The following is a 24,911-nucleotide window of genomic DNA, read 5'->3' as shown; positions in this document are numbered from 1 at the left end:
GTGTAACACCCCGTATATCTCATAATAAGTGCCATATTTTGTGGCTCTCTCCCATGGCCTGGGCTTTGGGCAGAACATTTACCTACCCTGTACTTTGACACCTACTTGCAAAACAGAGCAGGTTACTCCGTGGGAAGCTGAGAGTGTGTAGCTATTGTATCTATGATTTTCAATTCCAGAATCCTACAGATCGTCTTTCTGAAGACAAATGTCATCTCTTCTTCTTTACATCCAAAGCATACTCACAGAGGACACCTCTCACCTCTTTGCTTTCCTATCTACTGAAGCAACTATTTCACTACCATTATGCGTAGAAAAAAGGGACAGGGTGTTGGGTTTTTTAAAAGGCATACAAATACAACTGTATATTCTAGGAGGAAAGAAAACAGAAACACTGCACCACACAACTATTAGAATACACATAATTTTTAAAAGTTCCCAAATATCTGACAGTAGGAATGAGATTTTTACCTACATAATGCAACTTCTAATTTTTCTTACATTGCCATATCACTGCTTTCACTAAAATGCTATGTTTTAAATTAAAAGGCCTCAGTTTCTCCTCTTCCTTGGGAAACATATATAGAGATTCCACTTGGAAGGGAAGAGTAGTGCCTGAAACCAAGTGGCAGCAGACCCATTTCTGACCTTACTTTAGCTGAGAGGACCCACCAGGCTCAATGGGTTACACCTCCCGTACAGTGGCATGAGGGTACAGAGATCTCTCACAAGGAGGGGAAAAATGATACTGCAAATATGTGCCTGAACTTGCTGGAATTTCATAAGGCTGTAATATTGCTAAAAGCCACAGGCCATCTGCCTTTACATACATAAATCTGAGAGATTTTCATAAAGAAGGTACAGCATACAATTAAACTGTTTTTCAGGCATTACAAGGAAAGCCATTTGATCTCATCACAACACTAATGCCTCAAAACATGAGCTCACCTGGCAATTCCAGGCCAACCGCCTCCAGCTAATGATAAAAGCAAGAAGGACCATCTGAGAAATCCTTAATAAAAACACTAACTGAAAATGTGTTATTTCCACTGGTCAAGGTCAATTTTTTCCTTACGAAACACATACAAGACAGCCAAAAGGACAATTTACTTAAATCAATAAGTAGTAGTACCTGCAATGATTTACTGCAGTAGCAGAACATGCACATTTGAGAGAAGAGTATCTCCTCATCTAGGTTACAAAGCTCTTTAAAATAGAGCCAGAGCAGCATTCAGTTCCCTTTGGTTGCAGTGAATAGTTTGAAGGTTGAAATTACATTCTCTGTTGATCACTGGAAGACAGGGATAGGGACAGACTATTGAAAAATTTCACAGTGTCCTTTTGGCTGCCTTCCAGTCCCATCTCCAAGTGGCTGCTATTCTGTTTAATGTAACTGGAGTCTACCCTTAGGATGAATATCTTTCTTCCTGACAGTTTTGTTCTTTTTCAAGGCAGGGGAACAGCCACAGACCAACAAAGACTGCTTCTCTCGAAGCCTCAGCCGAAGGGCTCAGGAATGGAACAAACATGGCCAAAATGCTGCTGCATGACTGTCTTGCAAACGAGTTTCTCTACAATTTCACTGAAAATGCAGAGAATATAACAGCTGAGGATAATACCAGGAACAGAAATGTTTTTCAGTTGAAAAGATTTTAAAACAGCAATGGGTTTTGAGGAAAATCTGTTCCATAGCTGCAATACATGGTGACCAGTCAGCAAAAGATACAGCCTTGATAAAAGACTATAAGCTATAACTGATTCTTGTAGTAACAATGTAGGCATTTTTAATACAGACACAGGCTAAACAGGCTGGTTGCATATAAGAGCTTCAGACTTTTAATCAGGGATTCCAGAACAAAACCCAACCTACTTAAAAAGTTTTCAAAATCTTCACCCATAAAAGTTTATATAAATTCTCTAAGTGGATAGCCCTGGGTTAATTGCTAATGCAATTGTACCCTGTTTGTACTGACCAGATATTAAAGTTGTGGCAGCACACAGGTTCAACTCACACACATCAGTCTGTGTCTACCCTACAGTGCCCTTGGGGCACACGCTACACTTACAAGGCCACGTTCCACTATGTGCTTGTTTTTCATGGCTACTGGCTCCAAAATTAGCCAAGCCCCAAACTGACCAATTTCTGCAGGCAGAGTTACAAGCTTCCCTGGCCTTTAGGCTTCACCAATTACTGATGCTCCTCATGGACCTTCTTCCTGCTCTGCACTGCAGATGTTTGTGCAGCACAGAGGCTCTGAGGCACACAATAAATTGGTACCTTCTGCCTGTTATACCTACAAGAAGCAAAACACTAAGGAGTTTAGCAGACATTTATGCTCCCCAAAATAGCCAGGACTGATTCACATTTACCCTGACTCACATAAGTTATCACAATCACATTACTTTCAGCAAAAACATCAGTTAAAAGGAATTTGTGTCAGGGCCACAAGCAAAGAACTATTCCATTACAGCATGCCTGTGCTGGGAAGTTGTTAACATCTTCAACAATTCCCTTAGGAAATGTCAACAGTGGCACCACAAAAAAGCAAACATATTTGTTTGTCTAAATATTAAGAAGAGCCTGAAACAGTTTCTAAAATGTCAACAAGAAACCCACACTCAAAACCAGCATGATTTCTTTTTGTTGCAAACATAAACAGTTCTTATGTTAGTTTGGAAAGCAGTCGATGGGCAGTCAGCCTGGGTACCAGAGTGAAGCAGATATTCCTCTTCACAGTATGCAAGAAACATACTAATCATGCAAATAGAAAGCCTTCTGAGGGAAAGAAAAAAAGATACTATGTCTCTTTGGGATAAGAAAAGTAAACGTGTAAATATGCTTTTAGAAAAAGAGGGAAGTCTAAGGGATGGCTTATATTTGACAGCTGCTGTGTTAGTGTTTTCTGTACACAGTGAAGGGTGAACTATCTTGCACTTAACATATTGCTTATTTCTTTTACATACTGCATAACACAGTCACAAGATTGTAGTATTGACAACTGCACTAACAAAACTCACTTTCCAAATATAAAACACTCTTAAGAAACCTTCTACATTTTATAATGCACTAATCATTATTAAATATTTTAGTGCTCCTATTACATAATATATATATCATTGTTATTTCTCATTATCTTTACTGTGGGATAATTAGCAGTGCTGAACTCACTGGTTGAACTCTTCTTCTTATTGCAAATAGGCCCATATAAAATCAGCTGGAGATTTGTTCCCTCTGTCCTCTACACCTCAGAAACAGCATTCACCTGTGTACCAGAGAGCAAGTGGCTGCAGATCCCACACATTCCACCTGGAGAGGAGAGAAAGGCTGCAGTGTTCAAAAGCAGGTGTCAAGCACAACTAATATCCAGTACCAACAGGCCTGGCATTTACTGTTTCCATAGAATTTTACTATGTAGGAAGTGGCTTTATGACATGGAAATAGAAGCCAAGCCACTGTCAGGTACTGTCCTTTATTAAAAGCTTGTTTATACCCTGCAAAATATCTGGAAGAGACAATCCCCTCCAACACTCTAGATAATCCCACATGGTTCTCCTTTCTCTAGCTAGCACCAGGCAAGCCCTTCTTGATCTCCCCCTTCACTAAATCCTCTGTTAGCTACATCCAGCTCTCCACAGCCCAGTCTACCAGCCAATACCTATTTAGCCCTGTTTAAGCTAAAACTTCTCTACCATGTCTCAGCCTTCCTGGAAATGGCCAAGAGAGGACACAGGGCCTCCATCACAGGTTATATGATAAACGACTTTTGTCACTGGTTTTTCCACTTGAGAGTCTGGGAAACACAACATCATCTGATTCATTTAACATAAATAATTGACAAGCTACCTTCCAGTTCAATAGTTTGTTTGCTATTGCCTTTATAAATAAGGACAGAACTTTAATAGAGTATAAATGTGCAGTTGTGCTTCAAATATTTGAGTAACTTGCTATATAAAAATAAAGTCACCATTAACAATAAAATATAGTTATTCTGTCCCTATGAGTTTCCATGCTTATCACATCTCCAATGACTTACAGGTTCTTTTCTTTTTTCACTTTTCCTAACAAGCACAAGGATATTTTTCATTACTGAACACTTGAGCTGGAAGCTGAAAGTCAGGTTAGATGCTTACTCATCAATTAGTAATTAGGATTTTGCAGGTCAAGTTCTGCCCCAGTGTCAGCTGTCAAGTTACCTTTCACTGCAGCCATGTTAAACACAACCCCCCATCCACACCTTGTACTGACAATCACAAGTGTAACTACTTCCATCCATGGGGGTTGACGATTACTGGACAGGAAGAGGACAGGCTGGGAACAGAACTGAGCTCAGCTCTTCATCTCAATGCATTCTAGTGAAAACAGTCAAGAAATCCACTGACTACGTTCACAGATTTAATGCCTTACCTTAAGCAGGAACAAAAGCCCATACCCATGACTTTTGTGAACAGCAGACATGAAACATAAAGACACGAAGGCAGTTCTATCTTTTTGTTTTGAGGAGCTCCTCAATTTCACTTGGAATTAAAAGTATTAAGAAAAAAAAGTTATTCCAACTCAACAGGTAGCAATCACACAGCAATGAGTTCTCCAGCTGGTACTCACGTTCCTGATGAAATAGTGATTTGTGAGGAAAGAAAAGCTGAAACTTGGAATCCATATCAAGGGGATAGAAGGAACCTTCCCTCTCCTGCCACACACACAGATGCTTTATCTCTTCTGGATCATGCTGATAACATATGCTCCTGAGGCATTTTCTGTTACTATCACAGACAGTGCAGACATACTATGCCAGCCTTCTCTAGTATTCCTGATCTCCTACAAACACCACAGGGTTCCACACATTTAATCTGCTTTATATCTTCAAAAGGAAGATATTATTGGGGAATTTAGGGGCATGTACTTAATCCAAAGGAGGTTTATGAGAATTCTTGCTTATAAGGTGTTTTGAGGATGAGTTATCTAATAAGGAAGACCCATTAAACTGAGTAAGATGATTCTCAACATACATTGAATAGAGCAAGATGATTACTTTTTTTCTTAGCTGTGTCCCTCAGATCTCCAAATCCCACTGGAAGAAGAGAGGGAATATGTCCAGGAAAAAGCCTCTCTTACTATTCCCACCTGTGACCACAACATTGACCTAAAGTTCTGCTGCAAAGACAGCTGGCATCTGAGACAACACGGTCCTGACGCAGAGCAGTCTTGTTTCCAGCTTACAATCTGTTTCTGCTGCTGAAGTAAATATATTTTGAATATAAATGAGTGAGTCTGGTCCCTAAAGATTACAGAGGGCAGGAAGATAGCTTAGAGCTTCCCACATTCTTGGCAATGTTTTAAGTCTATGCAACTCTTTATATTTCTCTTTGTGCAACTGAAAAAGACCTGACAACAGGATAAGAGATACCTGTAAAGTCAAGCACATTTGCTTTTGCAGAACTAGGGGCAAAATGTGAAGTTATAAGAATATTGAAAAGACATCATTATTTGAAGTCAAGTCTCTATTTAACCAGATTTAATGTCACTATCACCCATATAACATGCTCCACTTTCTCTTTGGAAGGAGGTGCATTGGTCCCACTGGATACAGTCATTCTTTTTGAATTAGTAAGTATTCCTTTCAGGGCCCCAGGGAGAACCCTGAAACATAAGGAGGAAAGCAATTCTCCTATTCAAAGAAAGAACAGCACAAAAGATGCTCTCACTTTGTGAGAAGCTTTACTTAAAGCAGGACAGAAACCCAAAATGTCCAAGGAAGGGCTACTGAGTAACAGGAGGGATAGCAAAGGTGGGAGAGAGGCCTTTCATGTCAAGGGATGTCGTGATGCCTTTTATCTCGAGTACTGGAGATACTGGATCCAGCATTTAAATACATCAACTGGTGCTGTACACTGACAGCAGTGTAAATCACTGATTAGGTTAGGCACCACATAAAGCAAATATGAGAGACTATCAACAATGATACCTTTACCAAAGAGTTTCTTCTTCACCTGCTATCATCAGAACATGTACTCAGGAACCTGTAGAACAAATCCCTTTGACAGATAATACCAATGCACTTTACAAACCAGGGACTTTCTTTTTAGTGGATAAGGAACACATCTGCTGGAGCCCATCAACATCCTGCAACAGTACAACCTTCTGCCCCAAGTGTGATGGACAGGCAGCTACGTTAGTCTGTGCCAAAGCATTTGGACATACATATATCTTTTTAAATATGACATTTTTATGGAGGTTTTCAGTTCACTTACTAGAGCTCAATTCAGTCCGTATGGCAACTGCATACCAAGTACCACTACATTTTGACCAACAATTCATCCAGATCTGCAGATTTTTAGGGAGCAGCCTGAGCATTAGATCTGTAGTTAACGAAGTTCTGGGCCAAAAAAGGCCCATTGTTTAAAGTAGGCTTGAGCAGATTCTTCACCAAGGTCATTGTATGTTTGGTATGCACTTAGTTATGCTTTTCCGTGTGATCTGCAAGTCTGGAAGCCAATGGGTACCATTATCTCTATGACTTAGACTTGATTTAAATTAAGACCTATTGAGTCAATTTCCCAGCAATTTATGACATATTAAGTCAGCTTTACATCATCAATGTGTATGGAAGTAGGGAATACAAGGTTGTGGAGCTGCTGGCTGAAGACCCAGACAGCTATGTGTTGACAGAAGAAAGAGAGTGGGCTGCAACTGCTGCTCATTCTGGAGTTACTACACCATGAGTAGACTTTGATGGTCAAACTTCTGCCATCTGTATTTCCGCTTATTGGACTCTGCCCCTCTTGCTACATACCAAAGCTGGAATAAGTCTACTTCTGTTCAGTCCACCAGCTATTGTTTAGAAAAAACCAACCAACCAATCAAACAAACAGCACCACTTTGGCTAAGACTCTTATTTCGGCACATATAAACGTGTTTTGTGACCTTTCCAAGGCCCTGTTTCTATAGAATTTAAATATATTACTAATTCTAAATATGAGAAAATTGCACCTTCCAGTAAGTCAACCAAGACTGCTGAAGTGCATTACAGTGTGACTTCTGACTCCCAACATAACAAGAAGGGTAACATTTCCAGTATGTTACACGAATATTGGTTACACAGGCTAGTCTTTTCTTTCTGCTAGGCCTCAGACAAGACTGCTTGTTGTCCTGGAATGAGTACAAGGATAAAAGCGTAAAGGTTTAGGGCACATAACAGCATATCCAAAATATAGCATTAATACTCTCAATTCACAAGTGTTCTTACATAAAATTGTTTAAAATTATGGCACACAGTTGTAGAATCACAAAAGAGTTTAGGTTTGAGGGGACCTTTAGCACTTACCTGCTCAAAAGTCTTGCTCAAAGCAAAGTCAACTTTGAAGATAGATTTGACTCTGAAGTCAGGAAAAGAGAGAGCCTTGTCCAGTCAATTCTTGTGTGTCTCCAAGGAAGGACATGGCCAGTAGGTCAAGACAAGTCATTATTTCCCTCAGCTCAGCACCCATGAGACACCAAAGTACCGGGCCCAGCACTTCTGGCTCCCCAGTGCAAGACAGACATTGACAAACTGGAGCCAGAAGAATTGGTTTCTCCATACTGAAGCAACAGTTTTCCTCCAATACCAGTATCAGATAAAACCAGTACTAATTCTTGGCCAATCTAGTAGGGACTGTAGCCTTTTTTTCATTGGAAAATATTGCTTCTTAAGGTTCTAAGGAATATTTTGGGGCCAGAGATTCATTTGCCATTTCTGATAGCCTGGTTGTGTCATTTCAATTTTTTTTTTTTCTATTGAGTTTACATTCCAAACAGAGACACTGTACTTTAACCTGATGCTTCCAAACAAGAACAACTCTTTCCTTTCATACTGACTTTCACTCCCAAATGCTGACCAAATTTGTATATTTAGAGGTTCCTAGATTCAGTTTTCAAGCACATGAATTCTTTTGAAAAAATCCCGCAGCAAGGAGACATGCAATTTGTTACAATGTCACAGCCCCCTTTTAAATATCAGAGAACTCTTACCATGAGTAACTTGTACATATCTCAGGGGGATTTTCATAGACATTACAGGAAACAAATCAGCCTTAAGCAATGTCCTTGTGAAACATACTGCATATCACATTTTTATTAATTTCTGTACAGCTTCAAATGTCCACTTCATGGCATATGTAATATATGTGCAACAGTACCTGCTTCTTTCTCAACACACTAACACGCACTCACAGAATGCAACAGCTACATGTATAAATAAACATCAGTTATTACGGTTACCAGAGAGTCAACACAAAATACGTTTTCATTTGGAATGTTTTTTAACACCCACTGTGTACAGAAAAACGATATTGCATCACTAAAAGTATCTACAAATAGACAGTGACGGGGCGGTGGCAGCACCCCACGTGTGTCAGGATGGCCGAGCGGTCTAAGGCGCTGCGTTCAGGTCGCAGTCTCCCCTGGAGGCGTGGGTTCGAATCCCACTTCTGACAGCCGTGTTTTGGGGCTGCGGCTGAGGATTTTGGCTTTGCGTGCTTCGGGAAAGAAAGAGGCTGAGGAAAAACAACCTCGCACTCCACAGCTTCCGGAGGAGGGAAAGGGGAGGTGCTGATCTCATCCTCCAGGTGTGCGCTGACAGGAGGTGGAGGAAGAGTTCAAAGCTGTGTCAGGAGAGGTGCGGCAGAACACTAGGAATGGAATCCCTGCTTTACTGAGAGGGTGATCAAAAACTGCTATAGGCTTCCCAGAGACGTGATGAGTGCCCCAAACCTGTCAGTGACTTAGAGGCTTCTGGACTACGCGCTTAAAAACTTACTTTAACATTTCGTCAGCCCTGAATTTGTCAGGCAGTTGATGTTCACTGCAGGTCCCTGCCAAATGAACTTTTCATTCTATTCTAAAATTAAAAAATGGTGTCTTAAAACAAAATGGAAGATCTAATTGTTTCGGCCTAAAGCAGACAGCAATTCACAGTGCAACCCCCAAAATCTGGTGGGATTTCGCTCGCTCCCCAGTGTGGATACAAAAATGCTGCTAGCAAGGATTTTCTTGCTATTTTCTAAGTCCGTGAGAGACTTTTCTCTCTCACAGAAGAGGTAGCAGTTATGTAAACAACCAAACACCTGCAGCCTTGAAAAGTCTTGTTTATAGCATAGTAGAAAAATATTTTGACAATGGATGTTCTAGGATTTTAGCCAATCACCCCCAAGGGGTGGTTGATCCTTTGTCCAATTAGACTATGAAGAAAAAAGTCTATAAAAGAGTTTGTAAAATAATTAAATAAATCAATCTTGCTGCACCATTCCTGCCTGCTGGATCTTCTCTCCTCCTCCTCCCTACGGCTGTGGGACATGGTGATATACCCTAGGGCATTCTTTCTTTTTATTATTTTTTTTAATCCCCCAGCACCACGCCTGCACTAGCCCTCCACCTTCCTTGCCTGCACTAGCTCTGATGCTGGATGCCAGGCCAGGCACCTCAATGGCACAGTGAGAAACGTTACTGCCCCAAGATGGGCTTCTGCAGCTCTAGGGAGTGGCACCCACCTACCAGGCAATCACCCACAGGGTTCTGGCACTTGCTTAAGTGGCAAGAGAAGGGGAGTGAGCACGAGAGGGAGAAAGCAAAACCTCCCTCTCTCCCTCTTTTGCCAGAAGTAAGTTATTCTGCCTCCAGATGTTTTCTAAAACTACAGCTTCCAACTCAATGCTAGATGATTTTTTCTTACTTTTAACTTGGTCTCCAAAATACTCTGGATTTTGCTTTGTGTTCTTGATTTGTTAAAATTTAAAAACCCTCTCAAAAGCAGATATGAATTGGTAAACTAATTAAATTTTCATGTTATGTATTTAGAGGTAAATACACATTAAGTGAAAATCTAGAATACAAAGTATTTCTGAGAAACAAGATCACAAACAACAGTCACAAGAACATTCTTCCCATTAATGAAGTAGAAGACTAGAAATTTTAGTTAATTTTAAATATCCAGCACTGCAAACAGCATACATATGATAATGACCTCTGTAAACACATAACACTAGATCATTATAAATGAGCAGCTAAAATAGGTGAATCAATGAATATTCCAGGGGAAGAAACAAACTGAGGTAGTGTTTTAATTATGTGATACTAACACAAACTCTGACAAAGGTAACTAATTCCTTCCACCTGCAAACACTACTAAACAGTCCTTGAGTAGAGTGCTTACCTGCACAAAATACTTCTCTACCACACCTAGTGTACAGAAGATATATATCTGCTTTTCTCCAGGACTTAACCTATGGGGTGGTGTTAACCCATACATTCTTACTTGGCAAGCAGCACTACAGGCTGTCAACATACACAGGGATTCTTTCAGTTCCTGAACTGTTAAAGTGTTTAATTCCACATTCCTGACAGCAATTCTACCAGTACTGGAATTCTGAAAGCAGCACATTTGCCTGCTTTGAACACACAGCAAGTCCAGCATGTCTGGATCTGCCAAACAACAAAATCAACAGGAAGCCACCTAAAGCAGTAACCCTGAACTCTGGAGTTGCAGGATGCAGAGCTGGCTGGTCATCCAGTGGGATCCATTTTGGATGAACCCTGAAATCAACATCATCATGTCCCACCAACAAAATTTACAATAGTAGTATATTATCTACCTTATAGAGGCATCAAATCAATATTATTAGAAGTAATTTGATCTAAACTAAGAGTGTAGACTCTTCCTAAAGTTCGAAGAAAAAAATATAACTGAGGTAGAGATATACACAGATATACATATAAACCATTAAATAATTATATGTGACAAGATAACCAGCAACTTTGAGGTCTTGAACCTCCTTAGCTTCATTTCAATTATAGTATGAATATTGAGATCATATAATTTAGAACAGATGTATCTCCAGTATGAGATGGTTTAAGTATCCTAGAAAACTACTAATGAGAAGATTACTAAATAATTATGCATTCAAATACCTATTCAGGACTGCAGCTTTTTTCTACAATCCCTTCCTGATCCTACTTTAATTCCCACTGAGAGGCTTGCATAGAGGGCAGAGAGAGAGAGAGAACTACATAGAGCTCCAGCCAGCACTCAGGATAAGAAAAGCCCCAACTCCAGTGGCAGTTCACAAGTTGCTTCAGTGGTCCTAGGATTCATCCGATGATGCAGGTCATCTGTGAAACAGCAGCAACATTACAGATGAACAGAGCCACAGGATAAAAACTCTGCAGCCAAGAATTCTTCATAGCTTGTAGTTAACAGTATTTCCCTTCTAGTAACACATTGTAATGGGTAAATTATATATGCAAATAAGATTTAATTTGGATTTTCAATATAATCACAAAATAAAACATAATATTCTTCCAAGCCAACTCTTCCATAATTACAGACTGTAAGAATGAATAAAACTAAAGAGGGAGAGGGAGGGTTAAATCCTAGGCCATCATAAACAACAGAGATCATAGGACTTCATCAAGAAATCTCTGTGCAAAGTTCAATTCCTTGTTCTCAGGCAGATAATTTTTCCTGGATTAAAGGTCTGAATGGAACAAAATAATCTGTCAAATCCTTCATTAATGTTAGGTATGTAACAGCCACTTTTAGAGATATGCACCAAATTGCAGCAAAACACACAGAAACTGACAGAACTGACAGAAACGAATTCTGTGGAGACAAGTCTCTTCCTATAAATTTGCTTTTAGAAACGTTCACAAGATGGACTGGACAGAATTTAGAGAGGCATTTGAGGGGAAGAAAAACAAGTACTTTAAAAAAATCTTATTATCAGCATGTATGCTTGGTATTTCATAATCACATGCTGATATCTGCACTCTTTTATATACAAGCTGTTTAGTGAGGCTCGGAAACTCTTCACATGAATATGTTCAGCTCTGTGGGCATTTTAAAACTAAAAGAATCATATTGGCTACACAAGATCTTCAGAGTTAAATAAATTTCAGTATTAAAGGAAGCACATGATCAGCCTTTTCTGCGGTTGAAACTGCATACATCTTAGCCATTGCTAGTCACAAGGATTGAGACCCAAACTCTCATCATTTGCATGTGCTGTGAATATTTCCTGTGAGAAAATGTCACAAGGTGAGAAGTACAGAAAAACAAAGAGCTCAGAATTTTTTTCTCTCCATGGCATGGTGCAAGAGGCAGAGCTTCTGGTTAATAAGATTCAGAGAATGGCAAATGTTTTTCTTTTTTCCTCTCTTTCTCTCTCTCTTTTTTTTTTTTTTTTTTTTTTTTTTTAAGAAAGGGACTATACACATTTCAAACAAATATATTTCTGGGTGCCAATGCAAACAGGAGGTAAAAGCCACAGAAAGCTGTTGTGCTTTACCAAAAGGCCAGTTTGCTTTAAGGAGGCCTCTATTAAATACAACCTTTAAATTAATAAGGAATAAGGATTCCCTTGCAGCTCCAGCCAGAGCTGTACATGTGAGCAGAGCCCTTATTGACCAGAAGGGGAAAGAACAGAGGCAGAGCTCACACTCTGTGTAAAATCCCCTTGAAGGGGTTTCAGGGGAATAGATAATTTTATGGGCAAATTGGGACTCTGCCATTACCACTACAGCACCACCCTACCTGTGAGGATATTGCCACATAGAACTTATTCCTTCAGATAAAATTCTTTTCTCGCAAACAAATGGTTATCAGCAAACCTGCCTCATCCTGGTTTTAGGAATGTTGCCCACGGACTAGGGGAGAATACAGCATGGCAGAGATCATCTCATATGCTCATCACAAAGCGTAACAGATACCCAGATCCGATCTGATCTTGCCACTCAGCATGAGTCACTGAATAACTGAAATAGATGGAAACTACTTCCAGTATTTCTCTCCTGACACCAAAGCTACACATCACTTTGAAAATACTTAGATGAAGTTCAGACAAGTATATGGTAAGTATGTGGACACTGAGGGAGTTTTGAGATATCTCATTACTTCTACTGCTCATTAGTGGATAGGACAGTATATTTCCAACACTTTGTGGTTTTCAAAGGTTTTTTTTAAAACAGAAGTAAAAAGAATAATCAGGATACCACGGCTCACCTGCTTCCTTTGTCATTGAAGCAAGCCTACAACGACAGTTCAAAGCATGTCTGAATTTGCGTTTATCTTACAGAGAAACAATCCATTACCAGCCGCTAATGATCTTTTTTTGCCCTAATGAATCTTCCCTGAAAGGAGTCTACCTGGGGCTCCATGCTGTTCACAGCTATTAAAACATGAAAGTTTGACTAACTCTGTTAAGAACATTGATGGTTAACTCTGATGTCAAGTAAATGTCAGCTTTATGAACTGGAATCAATTCAGACAACACAAGTCAATCATTGTATTAAAGACAATGCATGCAGCAGCTCTTCTCTCAGTAGAGAGATGGGTCCTGGATGTCTACTGGCATTAACTCTTACTGCAAAGGGGCAGGTACAAAGGGCAGTTTTGACATGAGAAAACACAGATGCCTGGAAAGTGAAAGTAGCACATAGTTGTTTTTTGATAACCTAGAGACCCTTGTGACAGCACAGGCAAAAGGCTTCCTGCCACAAGCCACGCTTGCATCTGGATCTCCGTGAGGCAGGCATGGTCTGAATACAGCACGGCTTGTTTTTCTTTGTGCTGCTAGTGCTCTTCATAAAAATTATTGGAAAAAACAGTATTTTTTCGTAGGCATGCCTGTCCTTAAGCCAGTCTTACTCCATCTGCAAAAGTCACATTCCTCTTTTAAAGGTAATGCTGTCTTTTTACTGTCAGCCAAACCACTAGTAGTTTACTCTTAGTAACCCCTGATCTCAGAGTGGTAATGTCACACTCATGTTTAACTGGAATGAACCTATTTTCCTGCTCCTTCAGTGCTAGTGCTAGGCTCTGGCAGCTCCCACTCTTGCCAGCACAGCACAGCACAGCATTAGTTGGATGGTCCCCATTGCTGCTGCACAGCTACACAGACTTCTCCCCAAAGCACCCAGGATCTTCAATGTCTCCTCAAAGAGGGGGGCCCACCAGCCTTACCTCATACAACTGATAAGGAAACAAAACGTCATGCAAAATCTCAGCATCAGGAGGACTCACCCTGGGTTGCCCTGCCTGGATCACAGGGGTAGCTGCATTGCTTTATCCTCCTCACCTAAATATTCTGTCCTCCATAATTAGACTTAGTCCTTATCTGCAGTCTAGCCCAATATCCTCTTAACACATGCAAGAAATCCATGCTGGATCAGACCAGTGGTCAGCTCAGCTCAGCATCCTCTGGGAGGGTGGCCAAAACCAGCCCTGAGACAGAAATCAATACAGACAGTGGTAAACAGCAGGACAAACAGTAGGACAAAGCTTCATTGCTTCCAGAAATTCGGGCTTCAGAGGTTTCTTATCGTAAAGGTATTTCTTTGTTTCATAACCTGCAAGAAGGTCACTGGGGATGGTGGGGCTTCTTGGGATTCTCCCGCTCAGAGCCAGCTCAGCTGCAGCAGATTGCTCAGGGCCACAGCCAGTTTTGATTGTCTGCCAGGACAGAGAACATACAATCTTGTGGCAAACTCTTTCAGTGTTTAACCACCTTCCCATTAAAAATGGGGTTTTGGGCCATTTTCTGAAATTTTTAGCATTCACATGCTGCTGCAAAAAATTCCAGAGCCTGCCTGTGCACTGCCTGAGGAACTGTGTGCAAGCCAGTGTATGGGGTAAGGGCAATGTTCCTCACATCTTCCTACACTCTGTACAGGACCACTGCTCTACCTTAATGTGAAGCGATGATCTTATAAAGGTTTTAAAACCACAGAAAAGGTTTTAAGACCACAGCATTCATTACTTTAGTTTGAATACTCTGAGATACATAATTTTCCTGGTTTCTGGACTTTTCCTATGTTTTTCATAAGGATTCCTGTCTTTGTCATGAGCTGTGGAAGCATCCAGCATTGATCCATAATACCCAGAGAAACAAGATCATTCTGTTTACAACTAGTTTATCATAACAAGTGCTAAACGATTTCTCATATCTCACACTAATAAAAGTCAGGCAAAATGCAACAATTCAGCAAAAGGTAAATAACCTTTTAATGGCATCTTCAGTTCTTGGAACTACTCTCATAGCTTTTTTGCTCTTATTGTGCATCTGCTGCATTTGTTTCTCCCCTTGCCAGGAGACTCCCCATCTGCTATATACATTGAAAGTATAGAGGCTAAGAAGGAAGCTTTACCTATTTCAGTCTTCAGACTCACATTTTCATAACAATGTGAGGAATAGAGAAAGAATAGAATCATAGAATGGTTTGGGTTGGAAGGGTCATCTAGTTCCAATTCCCGTGCCCTAGACCAGGGTACTTCAAAGTCCCATTTGGCCTGGCCTTGAACACTTCCAAACACCACGACTTCTCTGGGCAACCTGTTCCATGGAATTTCTTTTAATATCTAGTCTAAACCTACCCTCTTGCAGTTTAAATACATTACCCCTTGTTCTACCACTGTACATCCTTGTAAAAAGTCCCTCTCCAGCTCTTCCATAGGCCTTCTTTAGGTGCTGAAAGGTGCTATGAGGTCTCCCTGGAGCCTTCTCTTTTCCAGGCTGAACAGCCCCCAGCTCTCTCAGCTTGACTTCACAGGAGAGGTGTTCCAGCCCTCTGACCATCTTTTCTTCTCTCCTCTGGACTTGCTCCAACAGGTTCATTTCCTTCTAGTGTTGGGGACCCCAGGGCTGGACACAGCATTCCAGGTGGGATCTCACCAGAGCAGAGCAGAGGAGCAGAATCCCCTCCCTTGCCCTGCTGCCCACACTGCTTTTGATGTAGCTCAGGACACATTTGGCTTTCTGAGCTGCGAGCACACATTGTCAGCACATCTTAAGCTATCAATCCACCAACACCCCCAAATCCTCTTCCTCAGAGCTGCTCTCAATCCATCCTCTGCCCAGGTGGATGCCCCAACCATTGTGCAGGACCTTGTACTTGGCCTTGTTGAACTTCATGAGGTTTGCATGGGCCCACTTCTCAAGCCTGTCCATGTCCTTCTGGATGGCATCCCTTCCCTCTAGTGTGTCAACACACAGCTTCATGTCATTGCCAAACTTGGCAAGGGTGCCTTCAATCCCCCTGCCCATGTCACCAGCAAAGGTGCTAAACAGCAGCAGTCCAATATTGACCCCTGAAAATGCCACTTGTCACTGCTCTGCACTTGGATATTGAGCTCTTCACAGCAAATTTTTGAGTTTGACCAACCAACCAGTTCCTTATCCACCAAGTGATGCACTCATCAAATCCATGTCTCTCCAGCTTAGAGTCAAAGGATGTCATGTGGGACAGTGTCAAATGCTTTGCACAAGTCCCAGTAGATGACATCAGTTTTTCTTCCCTTATCTACCAACACTGTAACACCATCATAGAAGGCCACCAAATTTTTCAGGCATGATTTGCTCTTAGTCAAACTGTGTTGTCTGTCAACAATCACATCCTTATTTTCCATGTGCCTCAGCACAGTTTGTAGGAGAATCTGCTCCATGATCTTGCCAGGCACAGAGTTGAGACTGACTAGCCTGTAGTTCCTCAGACCTTTTTCTATTTTCCTTTTTAAAACTAGGGGTTGTGTTTCCCCCTTTCCGGTCAGTGGGAACCAGAGGAACCAGACCACCATGACTTCTCAAGTATGATGGATAATGGCTTAGAAACTCCTCTGAGGATTCCCTCAGGACCCACAGATGCATCTCATTAGGTCCCATGGACTTGTGTGCATCTTCATGTTCCTTAGATGCTCTCGAACCTGATCTCCTTCAGTCTGTGGTTCTTCATTCTCCCTCGTTGGTGAAGACTGAGACAAAAAAGGCATTGGATACCTCAGCCTTTTCCATAGCCCAGGCAGCAAGGTCTCTCATTTCCTTCTGGAGAGGGCCCGCAATTTCCCCAGTCTGTCTTTTATTACGGATGTTCCTATAGAAGCTTTCCTTGTTGTCCTTCAAATTCCTGACTAGATTTTATTCTATCAGGGTTTTAGTTTTCACAGCTTGATCCCTGATTGCCCAGACAATTTCTCTGTATTCCTCCCAAGCTACCTGTCCTTTTTTCCACACTTTTTTTGAGTCTTAGCCTACCCAAGAGCTTCTTGTTCATCCACACAGACCTCCTGAAATTTTTGCCTGATTTCCTCTTTGCTGGGATGCATCTGTCCTGAGTTTGAAGGTGATCTTTCAATATCAACCAGTTTTCTCGGTCTCCTCTTACCTAAGGGTCTTTATTCCATGGTACTCTACCAAGAAGAGTACCACAAGCGGGACAAGGTCTGCTTTCCTGAAGTCCAGGGTAGTGAGATTGCTGTGCACTCTCCCTGCTGCTCCCTGCTGCCCTAAGGGTATTGAATTCCACCATTTCATGGTCACTGGAGACAAGGCTGCCCTTGAGCTTCACATTCCCCACCAGCCTCTCTTTGTTGGTGAGAACAAGTCCAGCATAGCACCTCTCCTTGCTGGCTCCTCTATCCCTTGGAGAAGGAAGTTACCATCAATGCTTTCCAGGAACCTCCTAGATTGTTTATGCCCTGTGAAGTTGTCCCTCCAACAGATATCAGGGTGGTTGAGGCCAGGGCTTGTAAGAATATGAGGCTGATCCTATCTATCTACAGAGGGCCTCCCTTACTCGGTCTTCCTGTTTGGGTGGCCTGTAGCAGACCCTATAATGTCACCTTTAGTCCTGACCCATAAGCCATTGGTCAGCTCTTCATCCATCCCAGAGCACCATGCACAGCTCATCATTGACATAAAGGGTGATGCCCTCTCATCTTCCCTGCCTGTCCTTCCTACGGAGCATGTATCCTTCCATTCCAACACCAGTCACAGGAGTCATACCATCACATCTCTGTGATGTTAGGAAATCAGACACAGAATTCTGTGTTCAGCAAATAACCTTGTCCATGTTAAGAAACAAACCAAAAAAAATGGCGTTTTGGGAATGGGGGAAGTTTGCATCTGATTGTACAGTTCACAGAAGAACATGCATTTAAATTAAGGTGTCATACAGAGCAACAAGAGTTCACCATGACAAGGCTTAAGTGTTGTTCTTTCACTGTGGTTATCTAATACAAAGAATATCTCAGAGCTACATTACAGAAGGAAGATCAAACAGGGACAAAAGCTAAGACTGTGTGGTCATCCCTAGCCCCTCACGGAGTTCGTTGCACAGTTTTGGATGGGGTGTTGAGAAACCTCCATTTCTTCTGGAAAAACATTTAGTGAATAATAAAGCAGGTTTCTACCTTGGCTGAAAGATGAGTAAAAGGGTGGAAAGCATGCTGTACTAAGGCCTTAAAAAGATTACATGGATTAAGGCAAATACAATATGACATAACAAGCCCTGTACCAAAAAAAGGGTTGTGCCCTTTGAGCTTTGCTGTAATGCAGATAGAACAATAAATTATATACCAAACATTATCCAAAATAAATCATGGACCATATCTAGCGGTAAATGAATTATCCCTGCTCCTCAGAACTTCTCTTTGTCATAAAGAGCCATCTCTCTAGATAGTCTGAAGAGAACTGAGTGCATTTTTCCTCCAGTAACAGTGAAAATGAGGTTAGAGCTAAAGAGCTAAAACTCCCATGTGATAAGTTGAATTTCAACAGCTAGAATTTTAATATGGCTACCTAGTTATAAAATATTTGCTATAAAATTATACATGTATTAATGAATTTTTGGATGTTTGCAAGCTTAGAAACTACTACAGAAAGGATGAATTAAAAATACTGGCTGTAGGCAAACCAGTTTCCAGTGTTCTTCTAAGAATTGAAATTAGGGAGCTTAATGGAATCCAGCATATAGATTAGTTTCACAACGTCTACTCCTCTGACTTGTACTACCATGACATCTTACAACAAATATGGAGAAAATGGGCTAGATCTACAGAATAACGTTATGGTCTTCCCTTCAGACTCATTTCTTGTTCTTTCTGACAATATTTAGGAAATATTTTCCAGTTAATTTAAAGCCATTTAGTGCTCCCATCAAATTACTCCTCAGTGACTCTGGCGCAGGTACACTTTCTTTTTCCCAAATGCCTTTGATTTCTTCCCTGCACACACAGACATGCACTTAATTAAAACTTTCCATTGAAGTGGCATTAGCTAGACACATAAGGCATACCAAGTTGCTCTTAGGCTTCCTGCCAGAAAGCCAGCGGTGCTGATGCTTTCCTTCATTTACTTTAAAGTGTCAGCAAAACAGGAAATTTATGGCCACATAAATATGGAGCCAACAGCCCATGACCACCATCTGCAGCAATATAGCACAGACACAGACAGTGAGTTGGTCCCATTCCCTGGGACTGATTCATGCTGCTGAACACAGAATCAGAACACACTTTACCGAAGTGTCTTCTGTAACACCATAATAAAACACATCACCAGTGTTTAAAAAGGTTTCAGGGAGCAGCATAAACAAATCCCATTAGCAAAGCATGGGACTTGTGCAGATATTTATTATTCACCATGCTGAAAATTTAACCTGGGGATTTGATACACATACAAGCAGGATGCAGACATATCACATTGTGAAATGAGGTTTGGTTTTTATCAGGATATTAGGATTTTTGTCAAGAAATAAAGAACAGGGAGAAAAGCCATTTGCTCTGATACAGTGTTGTGCTTGTGGGCAGGGATTTACAAAAGCATCCAAAAAAAGGGAGACAGCTGAGAAATCATGTAATTGCTAGAAGCAACTGAAAAAGTCTGTAAGACACAGCAACTGCTTTCATTATATGGTACCAGTTCTGCTTCAGAAGGCTTCAGAGATGTATCTGGCAAGCTAATCCTGAGAGAAAATGTTTTTCTGACCACCAGTGTAGCTATTCTTATATATGAAAATGCAGCAGAGGTTGGATGATGCCACTTAGCTCTGTTAGGTGCTGATTGTCATATATGTGCTTTTCACATTGAGGTTGGAATTCAACTAGAGTGGTTTCAAATTGAGAGTAAGTCTCACATGTAGCAGCAATAATAATTCTCTAATCTACAGACTTCATTTCCTAAAAATGAGAGAAATGTTATTAAGCTATTTTTGCAGCCAGAATCCAGCAGGAGCAGCTCTTCTAAGACTAGATACATACCAAGAACAGGAGATATCTGCAGGGTACTGGGGCCCAAGCTCAGCATGAAATCTGAGCATGAGGAAAAGTTCACCCCTGCCTGGGAAACTATTTCATGCTTTCCCGTGCCTGAAGAAATGACTGAATTAGGGCATGAGTGCCTTTGACTGACTTCATCATTCAGCAAGACTGACCTTCAGTTTATACCTTGGCATATTTTTTTCCAAATGCACTTTTTAAAAAGAAAAACAAAAAATTTTCCTCATCCTGCATGCTCTTGGTAAAGAGCGTTACTAGAAAACCCATGTGAAATCCAAACTTCTAGAATAAAAGCAAAAGAATTCCACTGATTATGGAAATGCAGCAGTTTGCCCTTCAGCATCTTGAACAGGTGTAGTGGTTTGGTCCAAAATACTCATTACTGTTTACCTTCTGTGAGATAAGAATTAGGAGAAACACAAAGCAGGCACAAAACTTGAAAGAATATAAAGAAGTTTATTACCAGACCTAAAAGAAGGGGAAAAAAAATCATACCACACCTTCAGAACTCTCCTCCTCCCCTCCACCTTCCTCCTTTCTCCCACTGACAATGCAAAAAGACAACCCTTGACATGTTCAGTCTGTTTACCACTTCCATAATAACCTTGTTCAGTCCATTTAGGAAGAGGAATCTCTCTTCTCCATGCTATGAAAACATTATCACAATGAGCCAGCTGCCCGGGTTGGTTCTCTGCTCGCATGTGAGTCCCTTCCCCCCACTTGCAGCTTTTCCCACAACTGCTTTCGAGGGTCCACTCTTGAAGGTTTTTGGGGTACAATTTTAAGGTCGAGCCGTTCAGAAACAAAAGTTCTCTTCACCCATCTCTGGGAGCATTTCATCTCTAAGAACAGAGGCCCTTCTCCTTCCCTGGGAGCAAAGGGTCTTCCTCATCTTCATCTCTAGGACTATCTCTGGGAGCATCTCTAGGAACTGAGGTCTTCTCCTTTTCCATTTGGAGCAAAAGTCCTCATCGCTTCCATCTCTCCCTGTTCAAACTTCTCATTAAATTACAGCTGCTTTAGCATCTGCCTATCTCAGTGCAGGTGCTTTTGCTCACAAGTACAACTTGAACACTCCACCCCCCATGCCTTCATGAAATTACGATGGGTACTCTGATACATCATAGCTTTACAACAGAATTTCAGCTGTAAGCATCTCCTCTTTCTCTTCCCTCAGGTTTTCAGCTCTTCACAGCACTAAAAGGGTTAATCTCACCCAGGCCTTGCAGCTGGAATTTCGCTTATCACTGTTGGTCACATGATCTTTGCCGGACAGCGGTGCAGCTTCAGCTGAATCTTGGCCGCAGTGGAGAGGAGGAGCGAGGCCACTCCAGCTGCAACAAAGCAGGGCTGTGGAGGGGGGGGTTCTGCGGGTGGAGCAGGGCCCATCGGCCCCAGGATGGCCGTGGCCCAGCCCGGCCTGGCCCGAGCAGGGCCTGGCCCGAGCAGGGCCTGGGCTGGACCCGCTGGCCCCCGCACAGGGCCCGCAGCCACCTGTGCCAGCACCGGAAACGAGAGAGAGCTGTGGGGGGGAGGGGTTGTTTATTCTTAAGTGTGGATCACAGAAGTGGTCACAATTTTAAGTGGCTTAAAGAATTGTCCATATTCAAACTGGCCAGCTGATAGGTTCTGTCAGGTCACAAAGGAAGCTGTAAGCACCCCTTAGCAAGAACATCCCTTCCGGGACGATGCTTGCTAACCTATGACAACAGGATGTAACAGGAAACACACCCCTGTATAGTGAAAAGCCCAGCCACACACAGAGTATATCTTAAGGTCTTGCTTAAAAATTCTGTGCCTCCTGAATCTGCTAAAGCATAAGGGATCTGGGACCACAACAAGAAAGGTGTCTGCAGTTTTGCTTACACATTTATTGTTTGAGATCAACTGAGAAACAAATAAACACTTTTCATTCCACTGCAAAGAAAACAAGCAAAAAACAATCCTGTCACTGAGATGTTAGGTCCTCTTTATATTATCAAGTGCCAGCCTTTGAAAGCTTCTTCCTTTTGAAAAAGGAACTTCTGGCATTAAAGGTTGTAGCTGAAGTGCAAGTGCAATCCTATAATTAAATAATCTGAGGCAAATAATCAGACACTTCTACAGAAACTCCAAGATATAGCAAATAAACACATTAGCATAATTAAATAATTCTCAGTGTTGGACCTACAGCAAGAAGTTGGTGTAGAAATGGAGACGACTTTCTCTAACAAAATATAAATGCCAAGTTAGCTGGTTAGCTCATGTAAATGCCTTTAAAAGGCTCTACATGAGGCAGAGTAGAGCCTTATTGTGAAATAGGCTTCTGTAAAAATAAAATTGAGAACATATTCATAGTTTAGAAAAATTTAAACAGATTTAGATTTCTTTCATATTTTCATTTCTAAAAGCATACAATATATTCAGGTATTAATTCACATTTTCTAATCATGATGCAGTTGCTTAAAGAAAATTTTTTAAAGCTGCTCACCATTGCATAAAAATTTTGTGACTTTATTTGTATGTATAGGAAGCCAAATTTTTATTAGATGGATTGTTAAACTAAGAATATGTGTTTTCTATCTTTTGTTATATATACAACCATTTTATTGGAGCTTAAGCTTCAGCGTATGAACACTGATTGGGCTTTTTACATTGTACTGAGTTGGACTGGGATGCAGTTAATTTTCTTCACAGCAGACCATACAGTGTTGTGTTCTGAATTTGTGATTAAAAAACTGTTGATAACACATCAGTGTTTTGGCTACTGCTTACACAGTGTCAAGTACTTCTCTGTTCCCCACTCTGCACCCCTGTCTGTATCTGTTACACACTGTGTTGCCCATGTACATCTGCGTTCTAGACTGCGACTGTTCTGGTTGAATAAAATCCAAGTTTCACAGGTGCCTTATCATTTCACATTAGTCAGCCTCCAGATCCTCAAGCAATAAAAAAGTGCAAGAAATTAGAAGTTCATATTTTGGAGTTGGTAGTAAACTTTAAAAGAGTCCATGTAAATAGATATTATTTTGCAGTTCACTGCCATAACTAAGTTCAGCAAGAAAGTTAATTCTGTAACAGAGAAGAAGAAACAAAGTATGTTACAGCTTCATTCAAGTAGTGTCAGTTCCAATTGAAAAGTAAAAGAAAGGGGATGATGAGCACCATGTGAATTTAGGTCAAACTAGATAATTATTCTTGTACATTTAAAAATCCCAAAGAAAAACTTTGGCATATGCTCTTAGTGTTCAGTAATGGACAGAGCTTTGTGGGCATCCACTGGCCAGGCTTTAATACCTAGCAGGAGTATAAGAACAAACAGCAATAGTCCAGGACTAATGCCAATTAAAAACATGAAATTTAGAAACCATGTGTAAACATAGTCTCTCTGCAACTAAGAGAAAAGAAGAAAGTAGGCTTCTATTATCTTGAAAATAATCTTGAAAACACTACAGTCTGTTCATATCAGGAGTTTATAAATAAATATTATTTCCTTAACTTTCTAATCAAACCCAGATATGAGGAAATCAGTAACTGTCAGTGACTAAAAAGCTTATGTGTCTTTCCAAATGACATCATCCTCCTATATCAATCATACTATTTGTCCAGTTTACCTATTATCTAAGTTTATAAACATACTAATATGATTAGACACATTAGAAGAAAGGTTTGTTTTCTATTTATCACAGGACTCAAATTGCTGCTGACAGACCTGGCCTAAGAAAATTGACTACAGCTTTCCAGGATGGCTGATTGGAATACAATTTGGAAAGAAAACTATTTGCCTCCAGAAACAACTGCTGTGTTATGAAACTCTTGGACCACTGGCCAAGACTGACCTGGCCATCCATCACGAAGCACCAAATCAGCCATCAGCACCTAGCAGAAGCTACCAGCTGCATTGGCCACAGTGCCTCAGGCTAGAATCACACCCTATAAACAAAAGGCTCTCCACAAAGAAGAGTTCAGTAAAATAAAGGCTGAGTTCATATCAGGGTGATCAGGGTCCCTAGAAATCAGTTCCTTTTTTTTTTTTCTTTTTCTTTCTTTGCCTCTCCAAAATACTTTGAATTAAACCTGGTAACACTAGCCCTCCACAGCCTAAGTGCTGGCAGCAGATCACAGATCACACAAGAGCCACTCTCTTAGCTCTATGGAGCTTCCTGAGGTTCAAACCAAAGGAGGAGAAGGAGGCACCATACTTATTCCAGGAGACAGAGTTGGATGTGGCAGCTAACTTCTAACTACCCAGAGGTACTAGTGGTAGACTGCAATTCACAGGACCAACGTGGTATTCTCTGGAAGACCAGTTCAAACATATACCATCTGCAAGGCTCTTCAATGAAGGGAAAAATGGATGCAGCTCCAGGAATGGAGCAATATCACACATAAACTTGAAATGTCCTTATACTGCTCACATCCTGCTTCTCACAATTGCTTCCTTCAGTCTGCTAAACTCATTTAGGGACCAAATGACTTAGCTCTGAGGGCTGGATTTGTCACTTAGGCTATCTTTTGAAGCACTCCATTATAGGCTAGAGAAGGAAAAGAAAACTGAGCATGCCACACAGGAGAAATACTCTCTAGCTGCATGGACACAGTTAAAACAAGCTATACAACATGAGGTTTCCAAGCTGCAGAACATAAATGACCACAGATAAGAGTACCCCTGAATACCATGAAAATAGTGGCAGGCAGACAGTCAGATCAACCTTGTAGATCCTGGGGATGCACTGATTTGGGGCCCATCTTTGCAAAACATCTTCCACACATAAAGTTGGTTCCCACAAAGTAAAAATCCCTTCTCTAAAGTAATTTAAATACTTTTGCCTTCCACATGAGGAGAATGGTATCAGTAAT

At 41.0% G+C, this 24,911-nt stretch overlaps 1 protein-coding gene and 1 non-coding gene across 7 annotated transcripts in view; one reads left to right on the top strand and one right to left on the bottom strand.

Annotated features, from left to right (window-relative positions):
- Nucleotides 1-24,911, bottom strand: part of OXR1 (oxidation resistance 1) — a 275,796-nt gene that overhangs the window by 209,630 nt on the left and 41,255 nt on the right. The gene's annotated exons all lie outside the window — the stretch shown is intronic.
- On the top strand, nucleotides 8,387-8,469 carry TRNAL-CAG (transfer RNA leucine (anticodon CAG)). Its single transcript has one exon. It is a non-coding gene; the product is annotated as a tRNA-Leu (tRNA).

This window comes from Aphelocoma coerulescens, chromosome 2 (assembly GCF_041296385.1).
Source record: "Aphelocoma coerulescens isolate FSJ_1873_10779 chromosome 2, UR_Acoe_1.0, whole genome shotgun sequence".
NCBI classification, from domain to species: Eukaryota; Metazoa; Chordata; class Aves; order Passeriformes; family Corvidae; genus Aphelocoma; species Aphelocoma coerulescens.
Note: the sequence above shows the minus strand (reverse complement) of the source record. Positions and strands in the feature narration are given on the sequence as shown.